The sequence below is a fragment of the Parasteatoda tepidariorum genome, chromosome 2 (genome assembly GCF_043381705.1).
Source record: "Parasteatoda tepidariorum isolate YZ-2023 chromosome 2, CAS_Ptep_4.0, whole genome shotgun sequence".
In the NCBI taxonomy this organism is placed as follows: domain Eukaryota; kingdom Metazoa; phylum Arthropoda; class Arachnida; order Araneae; family Theridiidae; genus Parasteatoda; species Parasteatoda tepidariorum.
The window spans coordinates 78,762,848-78,789,527 of record NC_092205.1 but is presented as its reverse complement, the minus strand read 5'-3'; the positions used below and the strand labels follow the sequence as shown (position 1 = coordinate 78,789,527).

The 26,680-nt window shown below is 30.3% G+C and overlaps 1 pseudogene; it reads right to left on the bottom strand.

Annotated features, from left to right (window-relative positions):
* Positions 1 to 17,923: 17,923 nt before the first annotated feature.
* On the bottom strand, positions 17,924 to 20,833 carry LOC107439868 (AP-2 complex subunit alpha-2 pseudogene; annotated as a pseudogene).
* Positions 20,834 to 26,680: the final 5,847 nt, after the last annotated feature.

Below are 26,680 nucleotides of genomic sequence, written 5' to 3'. Positions count from 1 at the left end.
AAAATATGACAATTTATATCTCACGATTAAAAAAGTATTACATTCGCAATTGCTGATCTTTTAAAAAAAATTTTGCCTGCATGCTTTTTAAAACATTTCTTGTTAATTTGTTCCAAACTGTTATTTGAGACCACTACTTAAAAAAATTGAAATCATTTGAAAAGCTTTTTAAAGATTTTTAGGAAGTTTTTTTTTGCGTTTTTTAATGACTTGATAAATCACAAATTGTTACCCACATGCCGTAAATCTCTTACAACGTTAAATGCAAAAACTCAAAGGAAAGCAAGTCTTAGAAAACGTCCTCCAAGAGAACCCAAGGGACTGGAAATAAAACCTTCTCTCTCAAAAATAAAACTCTTATTTTTAGAAAATATTTTTTTACATGACTTTAAGCAATTTTATTTGACTCCGGAATTTTTTTACATATGTTTGAACCGTATGACAAGATCGTACAGAGGTTAGTGCGTTGGTTTGGCAAACAGGTTTCCCGAGGGTGGGGTTCAATTCTTGCTGAATATTCAATATTTCATACACTTTTTATTTAGCAGTGTATTTCCCAGTCAATTGTCTTTACCAATGTGTAGAAAGAAACTTAAAGTTTTTGTTGAAATTGGTCTCGAGCAAGTGAAGATAATAATTTCCTCAATTTGATGAAATGTTCGCTTGAAAATGTTCGCTCCAAAAAATAATTTCTTTAAAAAGAAGAAAATAAAATTACGTGAACTTTAAGTAGTATACATTTTGTACTATGTTTTAGCTGGCAATAATAACAGAAATAAGGTAGCCACTGTGTGCCACAGGCTATACATAAAAATTAGATAAACGTGGAAAGTATTGTCAACGAAAATTTTAAAATCCATTTTCTGAGTTACGTGAGAAAAAAAAGTAAGGGAACATCAAAAAGCTAGCTAGTTTTTACGGAAGCACTTTGATAATGATTTTCGTTAAATTAACAGTGAAATATGGTTTTATAATAGGTGATAAAATTTGGAAAGTGTGGCAAAATTTGATAATTTTTCATGATACCTTAGAGCATGACATACAAACAATTTATACAGGTTAAATTTGCTTTTCAGTATTGTATTTCTTATTAAGTGTGTGGTAATAAGAACTACAATTTTTAAAAAAATCCAGTGACCATGTGCATAGTGAACCATGCAGTGACATATGCATGGAAAAATTACCAAATGAATCGTTTAAATACCACATATTCTGGCTTTATTAACCACAATCATGCTTATTTTTTACCAGAAATGTCATTACCATACAGTTACGGCAATTTTATCAGAATTTTCTTTCCGTGCTTAATCAAATAGTTTAAAATATGTATACAATTCAGGAAATTAACAGAGTGTGATTTATTTATGTTTTGATATCTAAAGAATCAAGTCAGTACTTTGTAGAAATTGTGGTGTAATACCTATCCAATTTTGGTGATGAGAAATTTGAAAAACAGCATTTTATTTCAAGTTAATACTGAATTGACCGTTCATACGCATTTTAAAGGTTAGAGTTAAATCTAAACTCCAATAAATGAGAAAGCTTACACCGAGATAAGATTTATTGAAATATTTTCGTTCCCATATGAATAGAAAAATTACCAAGTGAATCTATAATCCAAAGAAACTGAAGCGGTAAGATATTACCTGATTCAAGACTTCATTCGCTTCAAAAATACATAAATAGGAAATAAGAGTCAACGTATTTCAAATGCTCAAAAACAGGCCCTTATTGTCACATCTACTTATGAATGTTGATTCCTTTGTTAACGACAATTGTTCTTCACCACCTCTCTATAGAGGATGGAAATGCATTTTACCTTGATTTGTCTCTCTCAGCCAATGGGATTTTTCTTGTTCTGTTTTTCATCTTTTTCTCTCTCCGTTAATGTGGTTTTTCTAATTTTGTTTATAGTCTTTATTTTTCCCTTTTTCGATTTCAACCCCTCGTTTTATAGTTCAGATCACTTTTGTTTCTTCGTCCTGACGTGTGAAAATGAATGGTTTAAATACCATGTATTTTGGTTTTTCTAACCAAAATTAAATATTGTTTTACTAGAAATATCATTACCATGCAATGTTACCAGAATCTTTTTCTCCGTGTATGTTTTTAAAATATTAAATTGTGAATTGCACATTTCGCAGATAAATTGGTAATATTTTCATTAACCGCATTAATCATAAAATATTGAAAAAGAAAAGAAGTCTTTTGAGAATTGTACTTAGTTCTAAAGATGCAGTTTCCCAGAAGCGCAAAAACTCTCGCAAATTTAATCATCAAATTGTTTCTCTATCCCATGTTGAGATATACATGATGTAGCAATTTCTTTATGATGCGGTTTCTTTTATGCTACTAGTTTCAATCAACTAAATTACGTATTCTAGAGATGTTTCAGAAGTTGTAGTAGGCATGATTAGCATCTAAATATAATCAATAATAAATTTATTTTACTTGGACTTTATATGCACTTATCCGAAATTGTGCTGTGAATGCCTGAAAAAAATTATATTTTCTTTCGTGGAATTTTGTATAAACAGACAAAAACAAATTTTGGGAAATTAATTAAGGACAATTAAGTTACTCTAAGAGCAATGATATTGCAGATTTCAAAAAATCATAAATATATGTGAACAAATGTTCATTATAAATAAGCAAGATGTTCCGCAATTTCCATCCTTAATTCATATCATTAAAAACCTTTATAAAAAATATAATAAATACGACAGAAAGAGTCGAAAAAAATAACAAAATAAAAACAAAAACGTTATTAAAATCAATCCCAATTTTTAGAACAAGTTGGGAAATATTGAAACCAACTTCATTGAATGGTTTTGCTAAAGTATATTTCNATATATATATTAAAAATAAAAGGCTATCAATATATTTATTTTTTTATAACCGTGATTGGACAGCAGACCCAACTTTTTTGGTTCACGACTACTGATGTCCTATTTCGTAGACTTGTAATTTTCCCAATCCAGAAGACAAGGGAACTCCTGAATCAAGTATTGGTGGAAAAAAACTGCCTTCATGGGAAACTTTTTGATGAACTAACCCGCATTTGCGTTACATAATGAGGAAAATCACGAAAACCTCCCATGGTTAGCCTGATGGCAAGTGGGCTCTAACCCATGATCCGTCTACCACTGTGGATACTTCACTTCAGCACTGTGGTCGGTGAGAACCGTGTGTGTAGTTCATATCGATCAGCCATCGCTGGCATTCGAACCCGGTTCACCTCATTTGAAGGAGAACGCTCTATCCCCTGAGCCACCACGACTTATCAATATGTTTTTATAATTTTATAGCCGTCGTTGAACAGTCGATTCAATTTTGGGTTTACGACTATTAATGTTCAACTCCCTAGCCTTGTAGCTTTGAACCAGCCCAGAAGACGGGGAAATTCATGGATCAATATCCCCAGAGGTATGATTTGTTATGGGAACATGGAGGATTTTGTAATTCAACAGATTTAACTTGCATCAGTCACCATTTACTACATGGGCAGTCTTCGGTCGGTGGGGATCGAACCCATGACCTATTAGTGACTTTAATATGTTCTTTATCCTTCATATAATCAAAGAATGTTGAAATTAAAGTACTAAAATAATACTGAAGGCATTTTTGAGAATTTTTCTTTATTTTTGACATGAAAAACATAATCAGCTTTCCATATTTTGTTACAAAATGAAAAAGTTTTCTTTAAATCTTTTTGACATAATAAAAAGGTTATGTAATATTTTTTTTAAGAAAACATGGTCATCTTATCCCATTATACGACAAATATAGTTAATAAACTATTAATTTTCTCTGAGCACTTTCTGATAACTTCTTATCCCAAGTTGCACATGAAATATAAATTTAGTTACTTACTTACTTTTTACTTAAATCGAAGATTTAGAGTAGGTGCAAGCCTCAATTTTAACATTTAATTTTTGAATGATGGACGAATGTCCTTTTTTATACTTTTATGAAGAAAATAACTTTTTACGATTTTATACACATTTTAAAACCCGAAACTCATATATACCCTATTACTTAAAAAATATACATAAAAAAATGATTGATAGCTTATTTCATAAAGCTTTATTTGGAAGTAAAAGTGCTTTATTTTTGTTCTGCACTCTAATTTTCTTTCATCATTTTAAGTGCTTTCTCCTTTCCCTGACGTAACACTGAAATTTTCTCCGTATTCAAATTAAATTCGCCCGAAAGATATGTTAATTTTCAATTTCTATGTTAAATGTATTGTAGAAAGAAGTTCAAATGCTGAATATGTATGAAGCACGTATAACGCTCTCGACTTTCAAGCAAGAAGCGTTCTATGATTTTATATATATTTCTTGTTGAGGTTAGAGCAATCAATTCGACATAAACCGATCATATATTAAAATCTAAATTCATAAAAAAAATTCAATTTCCTTTTTATTAATATCGGAATGAATCATTTTAATAATAAAACTTTTGCAAATAAACAGATCAGTGGATTCTTTTTATGTTGTCAAGTTACGTTTTGATTTCCGCTTAATTTGTTTCAATACTTTGATTTCATATACAGGATTCTTTGAATCCTTGTCAAAAACAAAGAGTAAACTGTGTATATATTTAAGGGGATTGAAAACTTAAGTTAAAGTAAGTAAAACACAAAAACGCTACAGAAATCTATAAAATCTTAATAAAAAAAGCATAAAAATGAAACATCCAAACCTACTTGATAGTCGGTTGAGACTAGAAGGTGTTTTTAACAATTGTCTTTCATTTCCTCTCAGTTACCTTCGGCTATTAAACCAGTTTTAATATGTTTCCTAAAATGTAATTTGTCAGATTTTATAGTGTTTTTGTTGTTTTAATCTTCGATTGAGCTTTGCATTGCGAACCTTAATATTTATACTTCTGTCACTTTCTTTTGGACAAGATCTCTAAAAATGCACATTAAGTGTAATCTTTATGGAACACCCTGTATAACAGTTGTTTAGATAAACATGATGAATGGAACGAAATCAAATATTAGTTGAAATTGCTTATAATCGAAGTCAAAATGGTTTCATGGATCATCCGTATTGACAAAGCTGACCACAGTTTAAAATCCTTTGCAACAAGAATACCTCGAAATAAATCATCATGTTTAGAAGTTGAGCCAAAACATTTTTTCTAGTTTATGAGCATTTTATGAGGTTTAAAGTCAAAATTGTTTCCTTGACCTTCGATATTGGCTAAGCCTGCCACAGTTTAAGAACCATTGCAAATAAAGGATGTATTGCATACGAAGTTAATCATAACAATTAACGATATATTTTATAGATTAAGAACATTTCACTAGTTTAACAACATTTTATGATGTGTATTGATAAATTTGTTTCCTTTATCTATAATATTGGCTAAGCATTCCACAGTTATCGCAATAGAGGATGTATTGCAATACGAAATTAATCATAACGATTGGAAATTGAGCTGAAACAAATAACTTATTAAAACTGTACTAGCTTATGATTATTTTAGAACGTTGCAACAAATTGTTTCTTTTATCTTCGATATTGGCTAAACACATCATAGTTAAGGAATCCTTGCAATAGAAGACGAATCACAATACGGAATTAATCATCGCGTTTAGAAGTTCAGCTGAAACATTTATATAACTTATTGAAATTTTACTAACTTATGATCATTTTAGAACGTGTAATATCAAAATTGTTTCTTTTATCTTCGATATTGGATAAGCACATCATAGTTTAAAAATCCTTGCAATAGAAGACGAATCGCAATACGGAATTAAGCATCACATTTAGAAGTTCAGCTGAAACATTTAAATAGCTTATGAACATTCTACGTACGATTTCAGAGATCTTCTGAACTTAGCAAATCACATTTTAAGAACCTCTGCAGTAGAAGATGCCTAGCCAAACGAAATTAATCATCATATTTAGAATTGAAATAAATTATTTTACTAGCTTAATGAACATTTTATGACATGCAATGAGGCTTGGAAATTCTCTTTTCTAGTTTAATCATGGCTACGATAAAGACAAAAGAATTTAATGGTCTTTTACAAAACGAATTCTCTTGGTGGAAAAACGCGATAGATTTAACCAAAGAGCAAATATTAATTCAGCTAAAACGATCATCTTCTTTCCAGGACTTTTTCCATTTCTTGGAGGAATGCCGACACGCTGGAACAATAAATCTTTATAATTGGTCTATTTCTGGGAAAAACTATGGCCATAAAATTACCTCAAATGACATTTTCACATTCCCTTGAGTGAAATTCCCCGCCAATAAACGCAACTTCCTAAACTTTGTTTATAAACTACGTGTTTTACAAAATACTAAATGATAAGGGTAACACGTTTACAACATGATATAAGAATTTGAGCTCGTTTTTATTGTACTAAAATTTTAAAAACTTCATCTCGTATATAGTTCGTATAATAGCTTACGTGTCTCTTCGAATGTATGAAGTAGCACTTGAAATGAGCTGTGCAAGCTGGATGTTTTACAATATATTATTCACATTCAACTATGTAATTCCTTTAAAAGTTATGTGTAATTTATTCAGGAGTATTTTCATAAGTAAAAAATTAAAATTATTAGTTTTCTTGTATAACAGTACTTTTTTATAATTTATTTTGACTTACTTCCCATTGACATTGTTTTATAAATCAATAAAGAGCATTTATAATATAAAAAATAATGCTTTCAGTCCTAGTTTATGAATAATTTATAAACTTCAAATAAAGGCATCTCTAACTTTACATAACATACATAACTTTATACAATACAAAGCTTTTATTCTTTACGACTATGTGCTAGAATTTAAACGAAATTTAAGTATGCATCTCTATATTGTGCGCTATAAACCTGAATTTTTTAGACATTTTAAGTGAAAGTGTTTAAAGATATATGGATAGATTATCTGAAAAAGACAGTTTAAATATAGTATACAACAATAGGCAAAACTTTTCTTCAGAAAACATTTCGTCTATTATAATTTTTATACATACATCAATAATATATATATATATATATATAAATTAGATATGCATGTATACATAAAATTTAAAATAAGCGAACAGTTAGAGAGTTGTATATTATTGATATTCTACTTCCTCAACTCTTCAAATTTCACGAAATCATTTTAGTACTTTACAAAAACGCTTTATACTTTCAGAAAAATGCAAAAGAAAATAACTAAAAGAAATTAAATAGCTCCATATCAAGTATCCTAAGTTCGAAGTAAAACTATTACTTTTAGCGATAGAATATCATGCTGAAAAAATTAGCCGAACTTATTAACGGGCAAATAATTTTAATAATCAAAAAAATATCATTAAAAAAATGACAATTCTGCAAAATTTGCCGATTTCCTCCTATATTAAAATAAATGAATAACTATCAATTTTTGCATATTTCAACAAAAACAAACAACTTTATGAACATTAAAAAGTTTAAATCACAAATGCTTTTAACCTCTAAGGACTTTCTTCATACTAACATTTTATGTTATTTTTAAATCTGCATAGAAAGCACAGGTTATAGTTGAAGAAAACCTAACCTAACAGTCATAAATAACTATTAATAACAGTTATAAAAATAATAACAATTATAAAAATAACATATTATTCATTAAAAGGCGTTATCTCATAGGAGAACGTCGTAAGAGAGATAAGCATAAAAGTTTAAGAAGGTATTCCTCCTTAAAGAAGTAGACAAAGTTTTGCATATTGCAATTTAAGAAAGTTTCGGTTTGCTAATTCTAAAAAAGGAAGCAATGAAATTTGTTAACATTTTCTTAATTATGGCTGCAAGTCAGGGTCTGCATTATTTTATTTCATTTTACCAGTCGTTGAACATTCGACCCAATTTTGGGTTTACGACTATTAATGTTGAACTCCGTAGCCTTGTAATTTTGAACCAATCTAGAAGACAAGGAAACTCCTTGATCAGTACCCCTAGAGGTATTGATTTGTTATGGGAACATGGAGGACTTTGTGACTCGACAGATTTAACGTGCATCAGTCACCATTTATTACACGGGGAGTNTTTTTTATTACTTTACAGAAACGCATTATACTTTCAAAACAAATGCAAAAGAAAATAACTAACGAAATTAAAAAGCTCCAGATCGAGTATCCTAAGCACGAAGCGAAACTTTTACTTCTAACAATGAAATATCATGCTGAAAAAATTAACTGAACTTGTAAACGGGAAAATATTTTTAATATTAAAAAGATTATCATTAAAAAAGTGACAGTTACGAAAAATTTGCCAATTTTCTCACATATTAAAAAAATAAATAACTATCAATTTTTGCATATTTTTATAAAAACAAACACTGTAGTTTTTATAAACATTAAAACGTTCATATCACAAATGCTTTTAACATTTAAGAGCTTTCTTCATACTAACGTTTTATGTCATTTTTTATTCTGCATAGAAAGCACAGGTTATAGTTGAAGAAAACATAACCAAGCATTCATAAATAACTATTAATAACAGTTATAAAAGTAATCATAATTATTAAAATAAGATATTATTCACTAAAAGGCGTTATCTCATACGAGAGCATCGTAACAGTGATAAATATTAGGTCGAGTTTTGTAAAAGTTTAAGAAGTTTTTCCCCCTTAAAGAAGTCGACAAAGTTTTGCATACTGCTATTTAAAAAAGTTTTGGTTTACTAATTCTTGTCAAAAAATGAAACAATGAAATTTGTTAACATTTTCTTAATTATGGCTGCAAGTCAGGGTCTGCATTATTTTATTTCCTTTTACCCGTCGTTGAACAGTCGACCCAATTTTGGGTTAATGATTATTAATGTTCAACTACGCAACCTTGTAATTTTGAACCAATCCAGAAAACAAGGGAACTCCTGGATCAGTACCTCTAGAGGTATTGATTTGTTATGGGAACATGGAGGACTTTGCGACTCGACAGATTTAACGTGCATCAGTCGCCATTTATTACACGGGGAGTTTTCGACACCCAGGGATCAAACTCATGACCTCTTGGATATGGGCCCAGTGCCCTACCAACCAGGCTATCCCGGCCTAGGGTCTGTATTATTGTAGAAAATGGGTTGTGCATTTTTCATCATTGGATTCGATTACTTTATTTCATCATAAATCTAAAACAGCTGAATTGCAAGGGGCCCTCTAGAAGAGTATTGCAAATTTAGTTGCTTTTTCATAAATATAAATGCTTGATTAATTTCACATAATATTTGAAGAAGCAAGATTGCTACAAGAAACAAGTCAAATCCAAATAGAAACTGCGAACTGTTAAATGAACATTTTAATAAAGGATGTCGTGATAAAAGTCGCCACTGGCTACATTGAGAGATCGCATTATTTGGTAAGTTATCAGAAGTCAAGCCAAGTATAGTGAAAAAGGATAGGTACGGTTCGAAATTATTTGACGAAAGATAAAGGACGTAACAAATACCACCTAATTTAGCTTGAAATAAAGAACGTAAAAGTCGCGGTGACTCATGGGATAGAATGTTCGCTTCTCAATGAAGTGAACCAGGTTCGAATCCCATTGCAGACTGGTAGATACAAATTCTGTATCCGGCACCAAACCGACCACAGTTCTGACATAAAATATCCTCAGTGGTAGACGGATCATGGGTAAGAGTACTCATGCCGCCAAGGTAACGGAGGAAGACTTTCGTGGTTTTCCTCTCCATGTAACGCAAATGCGAATTAGTTCCATCAAGAAGTCCTCCACGACGGCAAATTTATCCCAGTACTTGATCCAAGAGTTCTCATGTCTTTTGGGTTGGATTCAAAACTACAAAGCTACAGAGTTGAACATTGAGAGTTGTAAACTTAGAATTGAGTCGGCTGTTCAACGTCGGTTATAAAAGTATAAAATGGAATTGAATTTATTTGTTAATAAGTTAGCAAGTCAAAGGAAGAGTATCTTTTTTTATTAAATTTAGTTTCCACTCATCTCTGTCTATATAGAAAAGAGAAAGTTAACGGTTATTTTTGTAGAGAAATGGATTTGAAGATTAAATAAAATATTAAGAAATAAACGAAATATTTTAATTCGATATAAAATTTCGTTAAAATTTCATTTAATCCTCGAATCGGATTACGTAATTTGTAAAAATGCATGACAACAGTTCTTCATTGCAGCATTTGGCCGGTATTTTTTCCTAAATTTTCATAAATGTTTTTTGTGAAAATATTACCATCTCAAACTTAGCAAAACTAAAAACGCTTACTATACGAAAAATAAAACTAATAACTGCAAGAAACACTCTATCCTTAGATATATGCCACATGTTTTAGAATAATAACGCCGTGAATAAAATATTAAGCTAAAAAAACTAAATGATTGATAAATTATCTCCCTAACAACAAAGAACGGGAATTTTTGACGTGAATAGTATTCAGACTGTATTCTGAAAGATCATAAAATTAATGTAGCAAAGTTCCTTGACCAGTTTCCTTTCCATTACTCTAAACCAAAGATTCTTTCAGAAGTAAGTTTACAACATAAGATGGATTTGGTTCCTCAGCATATGAATAGCTGCAGCTTTCAAAATTAATATATATAATATAAAGCAGAGAAAAAAAGTAACTACGCATCATTGTGTGCAGGAAATTACGCGAAACAAAATAAATTCTTTTTTTTTTCCTCATTCACATCATTCACGCAAGGAATGAATATAAAAGAATGAAAAAAACTTTTATTTTTTAGTTCTCTCATGCTATTTTATCTTGTTAAAGAAAGCTTGTTGAATTATTTGTTGTTAAATAATGAAACATTTGTGCAATTCATGCTGAATGCGTTCTCATTTTTTTTTTTTAAAAATCGCGAATGTTACTTAATTGATGATTACGTTAATGAACAATTCAATTAATATAATTTTGTTCCATGGAAACGAACATTCAAATATTTACACAAATTGTTAATTACACTTGGTTGTGTATATTGTGTTCTTTTCAGTTAAATACATAAGGGAAAAAATTTTGCTGCATTTATTCAAATACTTGATTTTGCCTAATTCGAATCTGAGGATTTCAAATCTGGAACGAGTTTTGCTCCACAAATTACGGATGCTTTTCAAAAAGACATCTTTAATCTGTTTTTGACGAAATACTTAAGTTCCAAAAAGTTATATATAACAGGGCGTCGTACAAATTTTGCGACAAACTTCTAGGGGGGTTAAGGCACATCATTAGAATTAAAATTGTATAGGAACCATGCTTGGAAATGTCGTACGTTGTTACAGACGTATTTCTATTATGACCTGCTCAAAAGCACACGAAGAAACAGTTAATAATGGGAAAGCTCCCCTAGCGGCGTATTACTTCATTTCCGGGTAGAGATTTTCCAATTCAGGGACGTTTGACGAATGTTGTAAGTCACTGTAATATTGAAACCATTTTTTTAATTTTATCGAATGGGAAAAATGGGGAAAATAGAGCAATGCCCATTCCTTGACAGCTCATAATGAAATAGTTTTAAAGCTTGTTTTAACCCATTGTAGACTTTCATTATTCAAAAATTACAATGCAGTAAAATATCTTACATTAAAAATTATTTTCATGATAATTTATTTTATAATTTATTCTATGTTTCAAAGGAATATGAAGCAAAAACTTTTTCTCCAAGAACTGCGATTATGTTTTTTCCTTAAGTCTTAATTTATCGTTGTTATTGACAACTACAGTGTGTCCCACATAAAGCCACCTTGATTTTATATCATAATTAAAGGCAAAGAAAGCCAATGTGAAAAAAATTTATATTAAGTAAATCGCCATCCCAAAATATCCACCACATTTATACATGATTAAAAAAATGCGATGTTGCTTTCCACCAATTCTTTCTGCAGATGGATCAATAGTACTATTTTACTGAAATCTTCACGTGCTTCAAGAACATATTAAAATAAAATGACAGTCGACATGTTTCAAGCGCATCAAAAATACGAGCCCATTTTCAAGACTTGATAAACGTGAATGTAAAGAAACAAAAATAATTTGAGAAAAAGTAAAATTGCTAATGAAAAAGGGAAAAAAAAGGTGAGAAACAAAACTAGAAAAAGAACAGATGCCGAGAGAGAGAAAAAGATGGAAAACAGAACACGAAAATACACAGTGGCTGATAGCCAATCAGGGTAAAATTGTAAACTGCATCTTCATACGATGTGGAGAGACGAGGAGGAATTAATGTCGTTAACAAAGGAATCAGCATTTAAATGAATAAAACACCAGGGATCAATAGTATTTTCTTTTTCCTTTTTTGGTGATCGGTAGCGTTCATGCAGCCTGGGGAAAAAGCCTTATTAAGTTTACCACCAAACCAGATGCCCTCCTACACACATGAAAGACCCTTGCATCATTTCATCTTTTTTTCTGTCATCTACTGTTTCATTTTATGTGTGTAACAAACAATATTTAATGTAAAAGAAGAATAGTATCTTAAGTTGAAAGCTATAATGTCCGACGAGCAGCAGACCAACGAAGACGTCACTGTCAAATTTTATTTGCTAATGAGACTAATCTATTTTTCTGTCTTGAGCTAGACAGATATTTTATGTAACTTCAACTATTTATTTCTTAAGTAGTAAATTATTTTAATTTCACTGAAGGACTAAAAACAGTTCATAATTTGATCTAAGTGTAGCTAACACACAAATTACAAGTAGCTTACAGGTGAAATTTCATAGCTAAAAGTTAATCCAACAAAACTTTACAGCTGCAAATCCTGAATCTCACAGAACAGCAATGTTTGGCGCTCTGTTGCCACTGAATAAAGAAAAATATCTTAAAAACTACTTCATTTGAACCTTTAACGATTATAGGTATGTTATTGTATCAAAAAGAAAATATATATGCAGTTTTTTTTATGTATATTTTGTTTTCTCTTTTTAGGAACGACTCTTAATCAAGTTTAGCATTTTCAGGAATGAAATTAATTGGCTTTGATTTTTGTTTTTAATTTTTCTACTTACTGAAACTATTTGCTTTTCATTTTCTCTAATTTAACTCAAAAATTTTTGCAAATTATTATGTCAAACAAACATGATTGTTTTGTTCAATAAATTTCAAAACAGTTTTTATTGTATAAATTTAATGGTTTAGAAAAGCAAGTGTAGCATTTAACAGAAAACTATAACGGTTTTTTCCTCGATAAAAAACAAAAGAAAAAACATTAAGGATGCTCTTGAAATTCCTTTCGTCAAGGAAAATAAAACAAAAATGCTGGTTAAGTGCCTTAAACTCGTAGCAAAATTATGATTTTATAATATACATATCGGTTGGGTTACGGAACGAACTAAGTGCTTAACTAGTTACTCAAAAAAAGTGATAAATGCTTTTAAAAATCTTCAATTGGCGAGATTTTTTTATACCTAGATGAAAATTATTAATATCAACTCATAACTCTAAATTTTTGAAAAGTTTTATGAGGCCAGACAATGAGGCAGAGTAATTTTTCAATGAATAAAAAATAGATCACAAATTCTTATCATTTTCAAGAAACCGTGACTTTTCTTTATCTTGCGCCCTTATTACATAATTAGCGTAGAAGGCGTTGGCTAAAGCAAACTACAAAATAGCTGGAGATTAAGAAACAACAACCATCATAATTACTGGATACTTTCTCTAGGCAATAATGTAATAATTTATCGTTTTGAGACCTAAATTTTCAAAATATACAATATCTCGTATTACATTTTTTGTTCTGAATTATCCTTTATTATAATATTTTTATTATTTTACAACATTCTTATTCATTAGATGTTGTAACTCGAACTATTTAATAAAAACCTCAAACAAGCAGTAAATTTAATTATTTAACCCTTTGAAGCAGGTGGGAAACCCGTATTTTGATATTTTTTAATTAAGAAAAACAGTATAATAGTTACTAAAAAAATCTCTTTGATTATTGGAATTATGTATATTAATATGAAATCCAAGAAAATTAAATAATTTTTTTTTCATTCATATTGAAAAAGTTATCAATAAATGATTTTGTAAATAGGGGAGTCAGTAGGGCATATACCAATAATGCTAAAACTAAATAAAAGTACCTTTTCTCTGCATGTAAACAAGATATACAAGATTTTTTTCACAGAATATTTACATATACATATTTACACTTTGATAACTGTCAATACATATCTTTAGCAGAAATTTTTTTAAAAGAAACTATGAAACTTTTAGTTTTTTTAAAATGTTTCATCATTTTTGAGCAAAATTATTCATAACTCAAAAAGTCTTCCTGTTAACACTAAAATATTATCACAACATACAACTGATATAATCTGAAATATCCCCAAAAAGTTTCAAAGCGATATCATAAGTAATTTCTTAGAAAAGGCACGTTGAAAAAAGGTCAGTTTTAGCATTATTGATCTATGAACTACTGACTCCCCTTAAAGAAAATTTAAGGATGAAAAACTGTTACTCTTAGATCTAACTAACTGCGAAAAAGTACAAATTGAAACAATTTTCGTTTGGAAGTGAGCCGTGTTTAGTAGATTTTACCATTAATGCTGGAAAAAAGACACGGGTGTTTTATGCTGTATTTCATAATCATGAATTATTAAAATGCTAAATATAATATTTTTTACTTATTTTGAATTAAACTATTACAAAATAATGAAAAAAGTATAAAAAAAGTAAGCCTAATAAAAATTCTGCTTTAAAGGGTTAAATGCAATGGAAATTTAATAGGAAAAAAAACATGAATTTCAGATAAAAGTAGTTTTTATCCTTAGAAAAAAATTCGAATTTCTAAAGTGAAATTTTTTTTTAAATTCCTTTAAATCAACTAGATTCTTTTTCTTTAAATTAATGATTCAATATTTCACATTTGAATTCTTAACACGGCGCCTTAAGAAACAATACAATTTAATTTTACTTGGCTTTGCATTTGCTTTTAAAATAGTTTGAGATTTTTGAAAAGGTAGTGAAAATCATTTCAATTACCTGAACTTTCCAATACCAAGTCAGTTTTTTTTTTCTTAAAAAAAAGGAAAAGAAAGAAACCGTTAGACTCTTTTTAGTTGCCGAAAATTCTATACAATCCTCTTTCTTATTCTCATTTTAATCCTCTTAAAGCTGCAGCAAAAGTAACTTCTGTAAAGGAATAAATAAGAAGATATTCATATTTTATTTTGTTCCATAAATCTTTCAGTATCGCAGAATGAGAGGCTTTATCTTTTCAACTTTGAACTTTCTTACAAAAACGAGGTGCGTTTTTCACGCCTAAAATTTGCCAAAAAATGATGTTTTGAAGTAATGTTGATAAACTACTATAGGGAGAGAAAAAAATGGGAACACCGATCATCCATCATTTTTATAATCGATTCTTTTGAGACCCGTCAGTATCAATCATCCTAACGGTGTTTAGATTGTCCCCTTGATACAAGAGGTATCAGCACTGATCCACTTAATTTTAAGAGACTTTAAGGTGTTTGCTTTTCCAACATGCTTTTCAGCTTGGGCACTTTAAACATGACTTCAAAGGAAACGAGATCATCATTGGTTTCATGGTGTTGATTACATTGAGGTTATTTTAGACTTATTTACATTTAAAATAAATGACTGATGCAACACTGTTAGATATTTTTCGGAAAAAATGGTTAGATAGCAATTTTTTTAATTGTTATTTGACCATATCCAATCAAAACAGTCAAATAACCGTAAATAAGATGGTATTCAAACTGTGAGAAAAATCGTTTATTAACTGCTTTCACAAAATACGGTTAAACAACCAGAATTTTATCGCTAAAACAAGGTCCAACTAATGAAGACACTAAGTTCTTTGCAGATGGGTACATTTTATGGCCTAATTTGTCAATCTCATGACCGACAGAAAAGAGGTTCGACTCCCAGCGTTGACACCAAGAGGTTTCTTTTATCCCTTTCAACACATGAAAAGTTTCCAGTGCCCTGCATTCCCCAATTTGTGACCCTGGGCTATTAAAATGCGATACTTTCATTCACAAATAGATGGGAGCACCATAAAACTGCTAAACCTTCTCCAATGTCCAGCAAAATTTCTTTTTCACAGTTTTTTAACTGTATTAATTGTAAACGGTTTTTAATCCGTAATTACCGTAAAGAAAATGTTTATTACTGTAAACTTACGGATTTTTTACTGTAAACTTACGGATACTGTAAACTTACGGATAATTGAATGGACATACTGCTGCCGGTTATTTTACCATTATTTAAAAATGAAAATTCTAACAGTGCATATAAATACCAATATTTAGAAATCTACATTATTACAAATTTTGGAACGTATTAATGTACACTTGTAATGAACACATGCAATATACATTTAATGTATATGCAATACACCTGTAATGCAAACATGCATGTATTAATGTACGCATGAAAATTTGCTTCATTTATATATGATACCAAAATAGAGAAAATCTAATAAGCCTTTTAAAAGTTAAAAAAAATGAAATGTTTAAAAAAATACAAAGAATTTCAAAAAACAGTTTTCTCCAGAATAAGGCTAAAAAAACAATCCTGCAATTTTACTTAATACAGTAAATAACTAAAAAATAATTTTGAAAATCAAAATGTTTGCAAAAAAAAAAAAAGAATTTTATAAAAATAAAAATAATTTTTATAGTTGTGTTTTTAATGAGACCTCACCATGGTTTTTACAAAACATTAGAAACCATTTTCTCCACACCAATTTTATCTAAATTTACAATCATATGTAAAGCATTCTTTTTTCTACAAGATTACATACATTCTAATTCTATCTAATTCACTAGCAAATATAATAAACTAGCAAAAATAACTATCCTGTCTCAAACTGATGATTCGCAACAATAATATCACGGATCCCATTTTCTTGGGGTTGCAGCTTTCTAGACTTTTATTTTACACTGGAGACAATATTTTCATTTTCCGTTTTGCACTAGGGTAATAGACCAGTATCAAAAAGAAGAAAAAACTAATCACACACCAAAAAGAAATGGAGATTACGAGTGAAAAAGAAACATTATACATATCTATGATTTATTTTTCTTCACAACTGAAAAAAGTCCTACAGGAAATAATAGCAACAAAATCTCATCTAAAGAGACTTATTTGCCCAACCATAGAAAGCAGCAGTATTTTTTTCTATAATGGTTTTAAATACCATTTGAGTATATATTAATATTCTTTCACAACATATGTGGGGATTTTAAAATAGTAGACTTGTATGAAACTAAAAATAAATATGGACAAAATACAAATACATTGGTACATAAAAAAAGAACATTACAAAGCACGCATATCTTTTAAAAAAAATTAGAAAAAAATAGGAAATAAATTTTAAAAAATATTTCTTAAATGACAAAGTTACGAAAACACCTATCTCTCTCTATGAGTCTCCGCTAATTTGGCAATTTCTTCTAAATCAGTTCATGTGCTTGCATTTTTTGTGAGGCGATATTTTTTAGCCATAACGATTTTAATAGAAACTTTTAACTTCTAATTGATAAGAACCGCAATGAAATGTTCCAGCACCAAATGAAAATTAAACAAAAATTGGTCTATTTAAGAGCCTGGATAAGCATCGATTTTAAGCATCGCAAGCGATTTTTTTTCTCCCTATTAACTAATCATCCACTGGAAGTTTAGCATCAAGAATTTTCAACCGTAACTGATACTTGAGATACATCCGACGATTGAGAAATTCGCAGTATCCAAAGAAATTGGTCTAAAAACTTATTCTGTGAGAAAGAAAGCCTTTTAAGATCTTGGAAGATTTATAAGCGGATATGTTCTAAGCTCACATATAGCGACTGAAATAACCCAGAAAAACAGACGATTATAACTACCAACAAATCTCAAATTTTGCTATACATATGAGAGAAAAGAAACTCAGTTTTTAAAATCAGAAATTTCCAGAATCCATCGCCAAAACAAAACTTCAAAAAAAAAAGAAGCCAATTATATTAAAGTTTCCACCAAATTGGCAATTTCATCTAAAACAGTTCCTCGGTTGGCTCTTATTGTGATACGATATTGTTTCGTGAATTCATTGGACTGTAGACGATATAGAACTCCTATTTGATATGCGCTGCTATGAAATATTGCAGCACCATAAAAATCGTCCAGATTTTGGCTTACATTTGGCAATACAGACATTTTCATCGCTATCAAGTTTTTGACTAACATCTTATTATCCATTGGAAGTTTAGCATTAAAAACTTTCATCAATTCTTGCCCGTTGAGAATTATCCACCGAGTGCGAAACTCGTTTGTGTCCATAGAAATTGGTTCAAAAAATTTACTCATCGTGACGGGGAGCATAAAGGATATTTCGAAGTGCTTGTAGAAGCATTCAAAACCAACCGACAGCGCAGGCTTCTCACTGAATTCTTGCAGACATTCTATTTCGATTTCCTGCTTTATTTCTTCACCAGCGCATAACATCGATGCACATGAGTTCATGTGAAGCTTCAGGTTTGATGTGTTTTGAGTGGCGAAACTAGGCACGAAGTTTCTAAGTTGGTGCAAAGATTTATTTTTATAGGAAAGCAGGAAGCGTCCACTGTTTTTATTGAACTCACTGACAAAAGTAATGCGACAGATGTCATTCTCAAAAACAGTACCACTATTCTGACAGATGAAATGGGACACAGGATCAAAAGACTCAGTATTATGGGCGGAAGGACTTAGCCGTGTCTCTGTGTCGTCAAAAATATTTGCTAAAATGTCGACGTAAGATTTACTTTCTGATGGTTCATGACTTATCTTATCGTAGTTTATGGCATTAGCCTTGGGAACTCTGATTTTACCCATAAGGTTTGATGACGAGGTTTCGATGAACAATGAATTCCAATTAATTTTACGTTCCTCAGATTTATTTTTTGATGATTCATTAGGTACTGCTTTCACTGTAGCATATCGAATTGCTTGATCCTTATGAACACTATCACCTGCCATCAGGTTTAATGATTTCGTTCTGAGCGCTGGCTTCAATTGGATATCAAGTTTCTCGAAAACATGTGTCTCGTAGAAGACAGGTCTAATTTCTTGGAGAGCTTTTAAAACAATTGATTTTGAGTTTTCTTTGAAAGATATCCTTTTTAATATAAACTCTAAATTAGAATATTCACTTAACTTCAAATATTCTATGGCTCTTTGCTGAATCTCCACATCCGACTGTTTGGCATACCCTTTAAATAAGTTTCGAACATCCTCTTTAAGATCAGGAAACATATTTATAAATTTCATGTACGTTGTCAACAAAAACGCTTTTGTTTCAAGAGAAACTGCCCCAAAATGCTTTTGCAAACAAGCAAATTGAGCTTGTGAATCACAACTAGGATCATCAACTATTAAATTTCCGAATTCGCCAAGAATGTATCCAGCGACTTTAACTAAGTTCTCATCACTGCGAGAACAGTTCCTAATAAAAACGAACATTTTTTTACAGGCATAACTATGAACCTCATTCGTTTTTTGAACTATTTCAATAAATCTAAAACATATTTCTTGTCTAATGTATGCACCATAATTTTCTAGAAGCTTCAAAATAGTATCGACATACCATATTGGGTCTTCATAAAACTGTTCTGCTAAATACGCAATCTTCAAAATTACTTCTTCCTTTGTAGATGTAGAACCACACTCTTCAACGTAACATTTCATATTATTTATGATTTCAATGAGATTTTTCTTGTCACAAAGCAGGAATAACAGATCAGAGGCTTTTTGTTTAACTGAGCTGTCTTTTACAGTACTTAAGAAATCCTTTATGAGGTTTAAATTTCGTTGGAAATGCTTTTTAGATACTTCGTGTTCCAAAAGTAAACGCATAATCTCCATTGCTAAATAACGCGAGTTGTTATCTTTAAAAATAAGCTCGGCGTCCAAAATACAACAAGCTCGTATAATCAGGGAATTTTGGGCTTTGATATGATGGATTAGCAGAACTGTTTCGAATATGATAGCTTTTTTTGCATTTTTGTGTTCCAGACTTTTGCATGACGGTGGCTCTTGACATTTATCGAAGATTAATTCTATACAGTCAAGAAGCCTGGATCTTGCCACGGATTCAGAAGGAACAGAAAGTTTTCTAAGTAGTCCAAGGAGTTTAACAACCACCCAAGGTGATTGAACTCCGTAGTATGCATAATCTTGCAAATCATTTGGGCTAGCCCTAAAGAGGCGGTGAAGTCTTGACACAATATTAGCAACACACGGAAAACCATTCAGTTTTCCTTTTCCTGCTAAAAATTCCAGCAAACTAGAAACTGTTGTGACGATACCTAAATTTCGACTAGACAGGAGACATACTATCCGTTGGATGTTATCATTCGCAATAGCTTCAGGATTGATTCGCGTGAGCTGAAGCAAACATAAAATAGCACTTTGCTTAATTCCATCCGGTGTGTCTCTGGCAAACAGTATTTTGAAAACATCTACTGATATATAATTGGCTAGGCTTGCATTTGCATTATTTGCAGAAAACTGAAGAGCCAAGTTTTGATGAACAGGTTTGGGTGAGTTCAAATCACTTTTAACAGCATTATGAACTAACAACATAATGTTTGATCCTTTATTCAGAACTAAAGATAAAAATAAATAACCAATGCGTTTTTCACTGTATTTATCGGAAGCTAGTAAATTGATAGCTTCTACGATACCCAGATTACAGCCGTGTCCCAGCAAGAATATGTAAATCAACTTACACACATACTTCTTTTTCATGTATCCGTTTAATGTTTTGCCGTTTTTAAACTTTGAACGAATATTAGCCAATTCTCTGTTAATTCTTTCGATTTCATCTTCTTGGCATCTACAATTCTTTATATCTGAAATAAAGAAAGAGAGACCGCACATTCCTTTCATAACTGTAAAGTATCAGAAAATAACAACAAAACCAGACAAACAAAACAGATTTTCTTACAAGCTGCAATTTAAAAAATTTCCCTACGAACTGTTCCAAGGCTTTCAAACAAATCTCGATCTGACTTATGCCCACCTTATAATTTTACTTCCGGTTTACATTATAAGACAAGGAAGAAAAGAAACGCCATCTGCTGAAGGATAAAAACACCAAATATAATACTTAATGTCACATAATTAACGTATAAAATTTTTACTAAAAAAGCAACCTTGTATAAACTTAAGGTCATTTTGTGAATACCACGCGCAATGTCAATAAATAAAAAATGCGGTTCTTGGCAACGTACTGCAAATTTATAAATGCAATTTCCTTTTTAATAGTATTCACTATTTATAAATGCAATTTCCTTTTTAATAGTATTCTACTATTACAAGAATTTACTGAATCCTTGTCCCACTTATTCACTCGCTATTACACTTATAGTTGCAAATTGTTTTTGATAGAGTGCGCTCTGCATTTAAAAAAGAAGTATAATTCATATACAGAAATAAATATATTGATTCTTGCTGGTGTCAATTTCTTAATTAACATTTCCTGATGTTGTTTTTCTATCTCAGAAAAAGTCGCCTCGCAATGTGATAATGAGCCAAAAAAGGTTTCTGATGAATTATGAGAGGTTATCTGTATTAAGTGATTTTCAATGCAAACAAAATTTTAATCGAGACTTCACCGGTATAAAGTATTAGTCTGTAGAGTTGACGATCTATATGATATACATATACATGCAAAGATTAAAAATAATCTAAACCCACTTTAGTTGTAAAATGCTGTTATGGAGTCGTACTGTTGTGAAAGGCGTACCATTTCCCTTTTATTCGATAAAGGAAAATGAGTGCGTATTTCAGCCTCATTAGACTGATTAGTCACTGAATACGAAACTGTTCTAATAATTGTCGTCAGAGATGGATTCAAAACGCCTAAGAAAATATATGAAAGATATTAAGCACGAGAACACGGAACATGATATGTGAAATTGAACAATCAATTTTATTTCACCGTGTTAAAAGCAAATAATTAGATATTTTAACTAAGTCAGGATGTTTCTGTTGTGAATATGTAAAAACGATTAAATAAATTTTAAAAAAAAGAATAGAAAAACGACAATAAATAAAAAAGAAAAACAAGGGATCGATAAGGGAACATGATATTTTAAGTTACGAAATCAGACACAAAAACGGATAAACTCCGGATAAACATAATTTTTTTCCCCCCGAGAGGTCCGGATTTCTGCCCCTCAATATATAGCGAGTAACAGCAACCTGGGAAATATGGCCCCAATAATTCAGCTAGGAGAGCGGTCGAAAATTTGGATCCCTTAATGTTAATTTTACTTTTTGCATATTTCGCCATGTCTCGAGAATTTTTTTAACAAATGGAAAAAATTTTGCACACAATTATAAAATTTGTTTAGTCAAAGATAATCCCATGCAAAAAAAAAAAAAACTTTTTAGTAAATGTTTATTATTTTATTTAGAAGGAGACAAAAAAATTGCGAATTTTTAAGGACAAAAAAAAAATTTTGCATCATTTTAAAGAATGTCATTTTACATGGCAAAATACAAAATCTGAGCGAAATCGGTTGAATAGTTCCTGAGAAATAGATTTTTTTAAAAAAAAAAAAAAAAAAAAAACCTTTCTAAGATTCAAAAAAATTTCTCATGAACCATTCGACAGGTTTCGCTTAAATTTTGTATTATCATATTTTATATTCCCACTAATTTTGTATTATTAGTCCCCCCCCCTATATAACATAAAATTATAATGATCTAAAACCGTTGAAGATTTACCATCTTATTGGTCAGTAAATCGCATGGTAAAATTCCTTAATTTAAGAACACACAGATTTTCTAGCTTGTCACCAGCATAAAATTAACAAAGTTTTTACTTACATTGTTTACTAGTTATTCAACAATATTTTCCCATATGTATCATCCTTTTTCAGTATTGCTTTTCGATTTTTTTAAATTAAAGGGTAAATAATTAATGGCGTTCTTTCAGTAATTCCATGATATTACCTTTATGCATCATTTTATGAAAAACAAAGGGTATGCAACCTAACAGTATTTTATTAAACAATATAAGTCATATTTACTTTTATCTTAAGCTTCTTGTAAAACTGTATCCAGTCAAAATATGCGATTAAAACAACCAGATGGAACTGCTTCCTGAACTGAATTGGAAATGGTATCAAAACCAACTTTAGCATGATCTTGTTCCTGAGTTCTGGTAATTGTAATCTGCGAGTGCCGCTCTTTGCGCTTCTGAACTAAACATTACTTGCTATTTTTTACATCAGTTGTGTTTTTGAAATAAGTACAGTATTCCTGAAATATACATAATTTTCTATTTTTTATGTCAGTTGTGTTATAGAAATGAGATTGAGTATGGTATTCCTGAAATAAACATTACTGGCTTTCTTTTTACAACAGTTGATTTCCAGGAGTTGCATTTTACGAAAGCTGTTTTGTTCCCGAAACAAATATTACTCGCTACCTTCTGCATCAGTTGGTCCTTTCTTCTTCAATATGATACATCACATATGAGAAACATAGATTCACTTTAAAATCACAAAAAAATGAATAATAGTATTTTTGTACACAACATTCAAAGTTCTATAAATAAACTTATTTTTCTCATGCTCTCTGGCACATAAGGCTTTCAACATATGTCACCACCCAATCCTGTCCTTAGATTTTTAACATCGTGTATACAAAGTAAGCCTGGGTCTTCTCCCAGCCCATAAGAAATGGGGATCCCTAATTCATAGGGTAGGAGTTCTCAGTCACCCCATAGATATAGGGGTCTTTCACTAGAACTGGCCGAATCAATTCCATCTTCCTTCCGTTTGTTACATTGAATGGCCAGAAATTTTTTTAAATAAATATTCTATAACTATTTATTACTTCAGTTCTTATGGAAGCATAATTTACTTTGCCCTGATTAATTAACACATCGTCTAGTCCTCAAACAATAATGTTATATTTCAAGCCGATGAAATGACAAATTTAGTGGCTTCTTCAAAGTGTTGCCTGCTCCATATTATGTCTGTAAACAAATATCAAAATTATATCTTTTTAAATGTCTTTCCTATTTTTATTTTCTAAGCTCATTGATGAGCTATTTCTGACAGTTGTTAATATATGCAAGAAATTATGAATCTCTTATGTGCAAATGAAACTGACCATCAAATATATAAAAATAAACAAATATTTCAATCAGTTCATTCGATTAAGAGTTTATAACAAAAGAAATGTATTTAATTGGTCACGGTACATCCAATGCAAATGGAGTGTGAAATGCAGACTTTTTTTTTTTAATTTAATTGTTTTCACACTGTCCAAATGAAGTAGAATTTTTAATGCTAATTCAATCCTTTAACCTTTAGTCTTATTCTGAAATTCCAAAACAAGAGTAATTAGTAACAAGAGTAAGGTAACAAGAGTAATTAGGTTGTAAAATTAAAAAAAAAGAATATATNAGTTTTTCAAGGACCTAAGACGTTTTTCAAGCACTTTCAAGGACCTAAATTTAGCAAAAAAAATTCAAGAACTCTCAAGGACCGTGGGAACCCTGTGTCAGTAATCCAATGATATTACCTTTATGCAACATTTTATGAAAAACGCAAGGTATGCAACCTAACAGTATTATTACTATGTAAACAAAGTAGGCGACCCAAGACAATGGAACTAGGAAAAATTGGGCTTGGAGCAAGGTACAAAATGCAACATATGCAGAGGTGCCACATATCTGACAAGCTCAAGCAAGAAGAAGAAGAACAGTATTAATAAACAGCGTAAGTCATGTTTACTTTTATTATATTAAGCTTCTTGTAAAACAGTAGCCAGTCAAAATATGAGATTAAAAGAACGAGATGGAACTGCTTTCTGAACTGGATTGGAAATGGTATCAAAACCAACTCTGGCATGTCCTTGTTCCTGAGCTCCGGTAATTGTAGTCTGCGAGTGTGGCTCTTTGTACTTCTGAAATAAACATTACTTGCTATTTTTTACATCAGTTGTGTTTCTGAAATAAGTACAGTATTCCTGAAATATACATAACTTGTCATTTTTTATGTCAGTTGTGTTTTAGAAGTGAGATTGAGTATGGTATTCCAGAAATAAACATTACTGGCTTTCTTTTTACATCAGTTGATTTCCAGGAGTTGCATTTTACGAAAGCCATTTTGCTCCCGAAACAAATATTACTCGCTACCTTCTGCATATGTTGGTCACATCATATATGAAAAACATAGATTCACTTTAAAATCACACAAAAATGTATAGCAGTGTTTTTTTTACACAACATTCAAAGTTCTATAAATATACTTATCTTTCTCAAGCTCTCTGGCACATAAGGTCTTCAACATATCTCACCACTCAATTCTGTTCTTAGATTTTTAACATCATGTATATGAAGTAAACCTGGATCTTCTCCCCGTCCAGTAAGAAATGGGGACTCCTAATCCATGGGGTAGGAGTCCTCATTCCCTCCATAGATATAGGGGTCTTTCACTGGAACTGGACAAATTAATTCCATCTTCCTGTAAAAATTTCCTCTTCTATTGCCATTACTTCGGCTTTAATTAAAAGATTTTCATTTGTTATCTTGTATGGCCAGAAAATTTTTAAAATAAATATTCTATAACAATGAATTGCTTTAGTTCTTATGGAAGCATAATTTACTTTGCCCTGATAAATTAAAATCAGCTAGTCGTCAATCAATGTTGTATTTCAAGCCGATGAAATGACAAATTGAGTGGCTTCTTCAATGTGTTGTCTGCTTCATATTATGTTTGTAAACAAATATCAAAAGGATATCTTTTTAAATGCCTTTCCTTTTTTTCATATTTTCAAAGCTTAAATAATTGAATTTGGAAATAAGTTATTAAAGAACTATGCTAACAGTTGCTGGTATATGCCAGAAGTTCTGAATCTCTTATGTGCAAATGAAGCTGACCGTCAAATATATCAAAATAAACAAATATTTCAATCAGTTCATTCGATTAAGAGTTCTCAACAGAAGAAATGTATTTAACTGGTCACTATGCATTCAATGCAAATGAAGTGGGAAATGTAGAATTTTTGTTTAAAAATTTATTTGCTTCAACACTGTCCCAACAAAGTAGAATTTTTAATGCTGATTCAATCCTTTAACCTTCAGTCTTATTCTGAAATTCCAAAACAATAACATCATTAAAGGTAACAAGGGTAATTAGGTTGTAAAATATAAAATTAATATCTAATTCTTTTTTTTTTTTNATAAAAAATTATCGGTTATCATTTTTTTTTTTTTTTTTTTTACAATTTTTGTATTATAATGAATAAATAATCTGTATGCAAGAATGAGAAGTAAAGTTATTATTTCATAAACAAGATATGTTTCATGAAAATAGAGAATTTTTTTTAATAAATGAAACAAAAAATTTTTTAGTTTTATATTTATTTCTATCCGCTTAAATAACTTTAAATTAAGTAAATATTTAAGAAGAATTTGAATTCATTTAATCAAAATAGACAGAGAGCATACATAAGAACTATACGACAATCATTTAGCTAAAATAAGAAAAAAAGACAAAGAATGTTTCAAAAACTTTAATAAATTATAAGTATATACACTTAAATACAAAATATATATATTTTTTTAATTTTAAGATTTATAAANATCTGCTGAAATAACTTTAAATTAGGTAAATATTTAAAAAGAATTTGAATTCATTTAATCAAAATAGTCAGAGACCATACATAAAAACTATACGGCAATCATCTAGCCAAAATAAGAAAAAAGCAAAG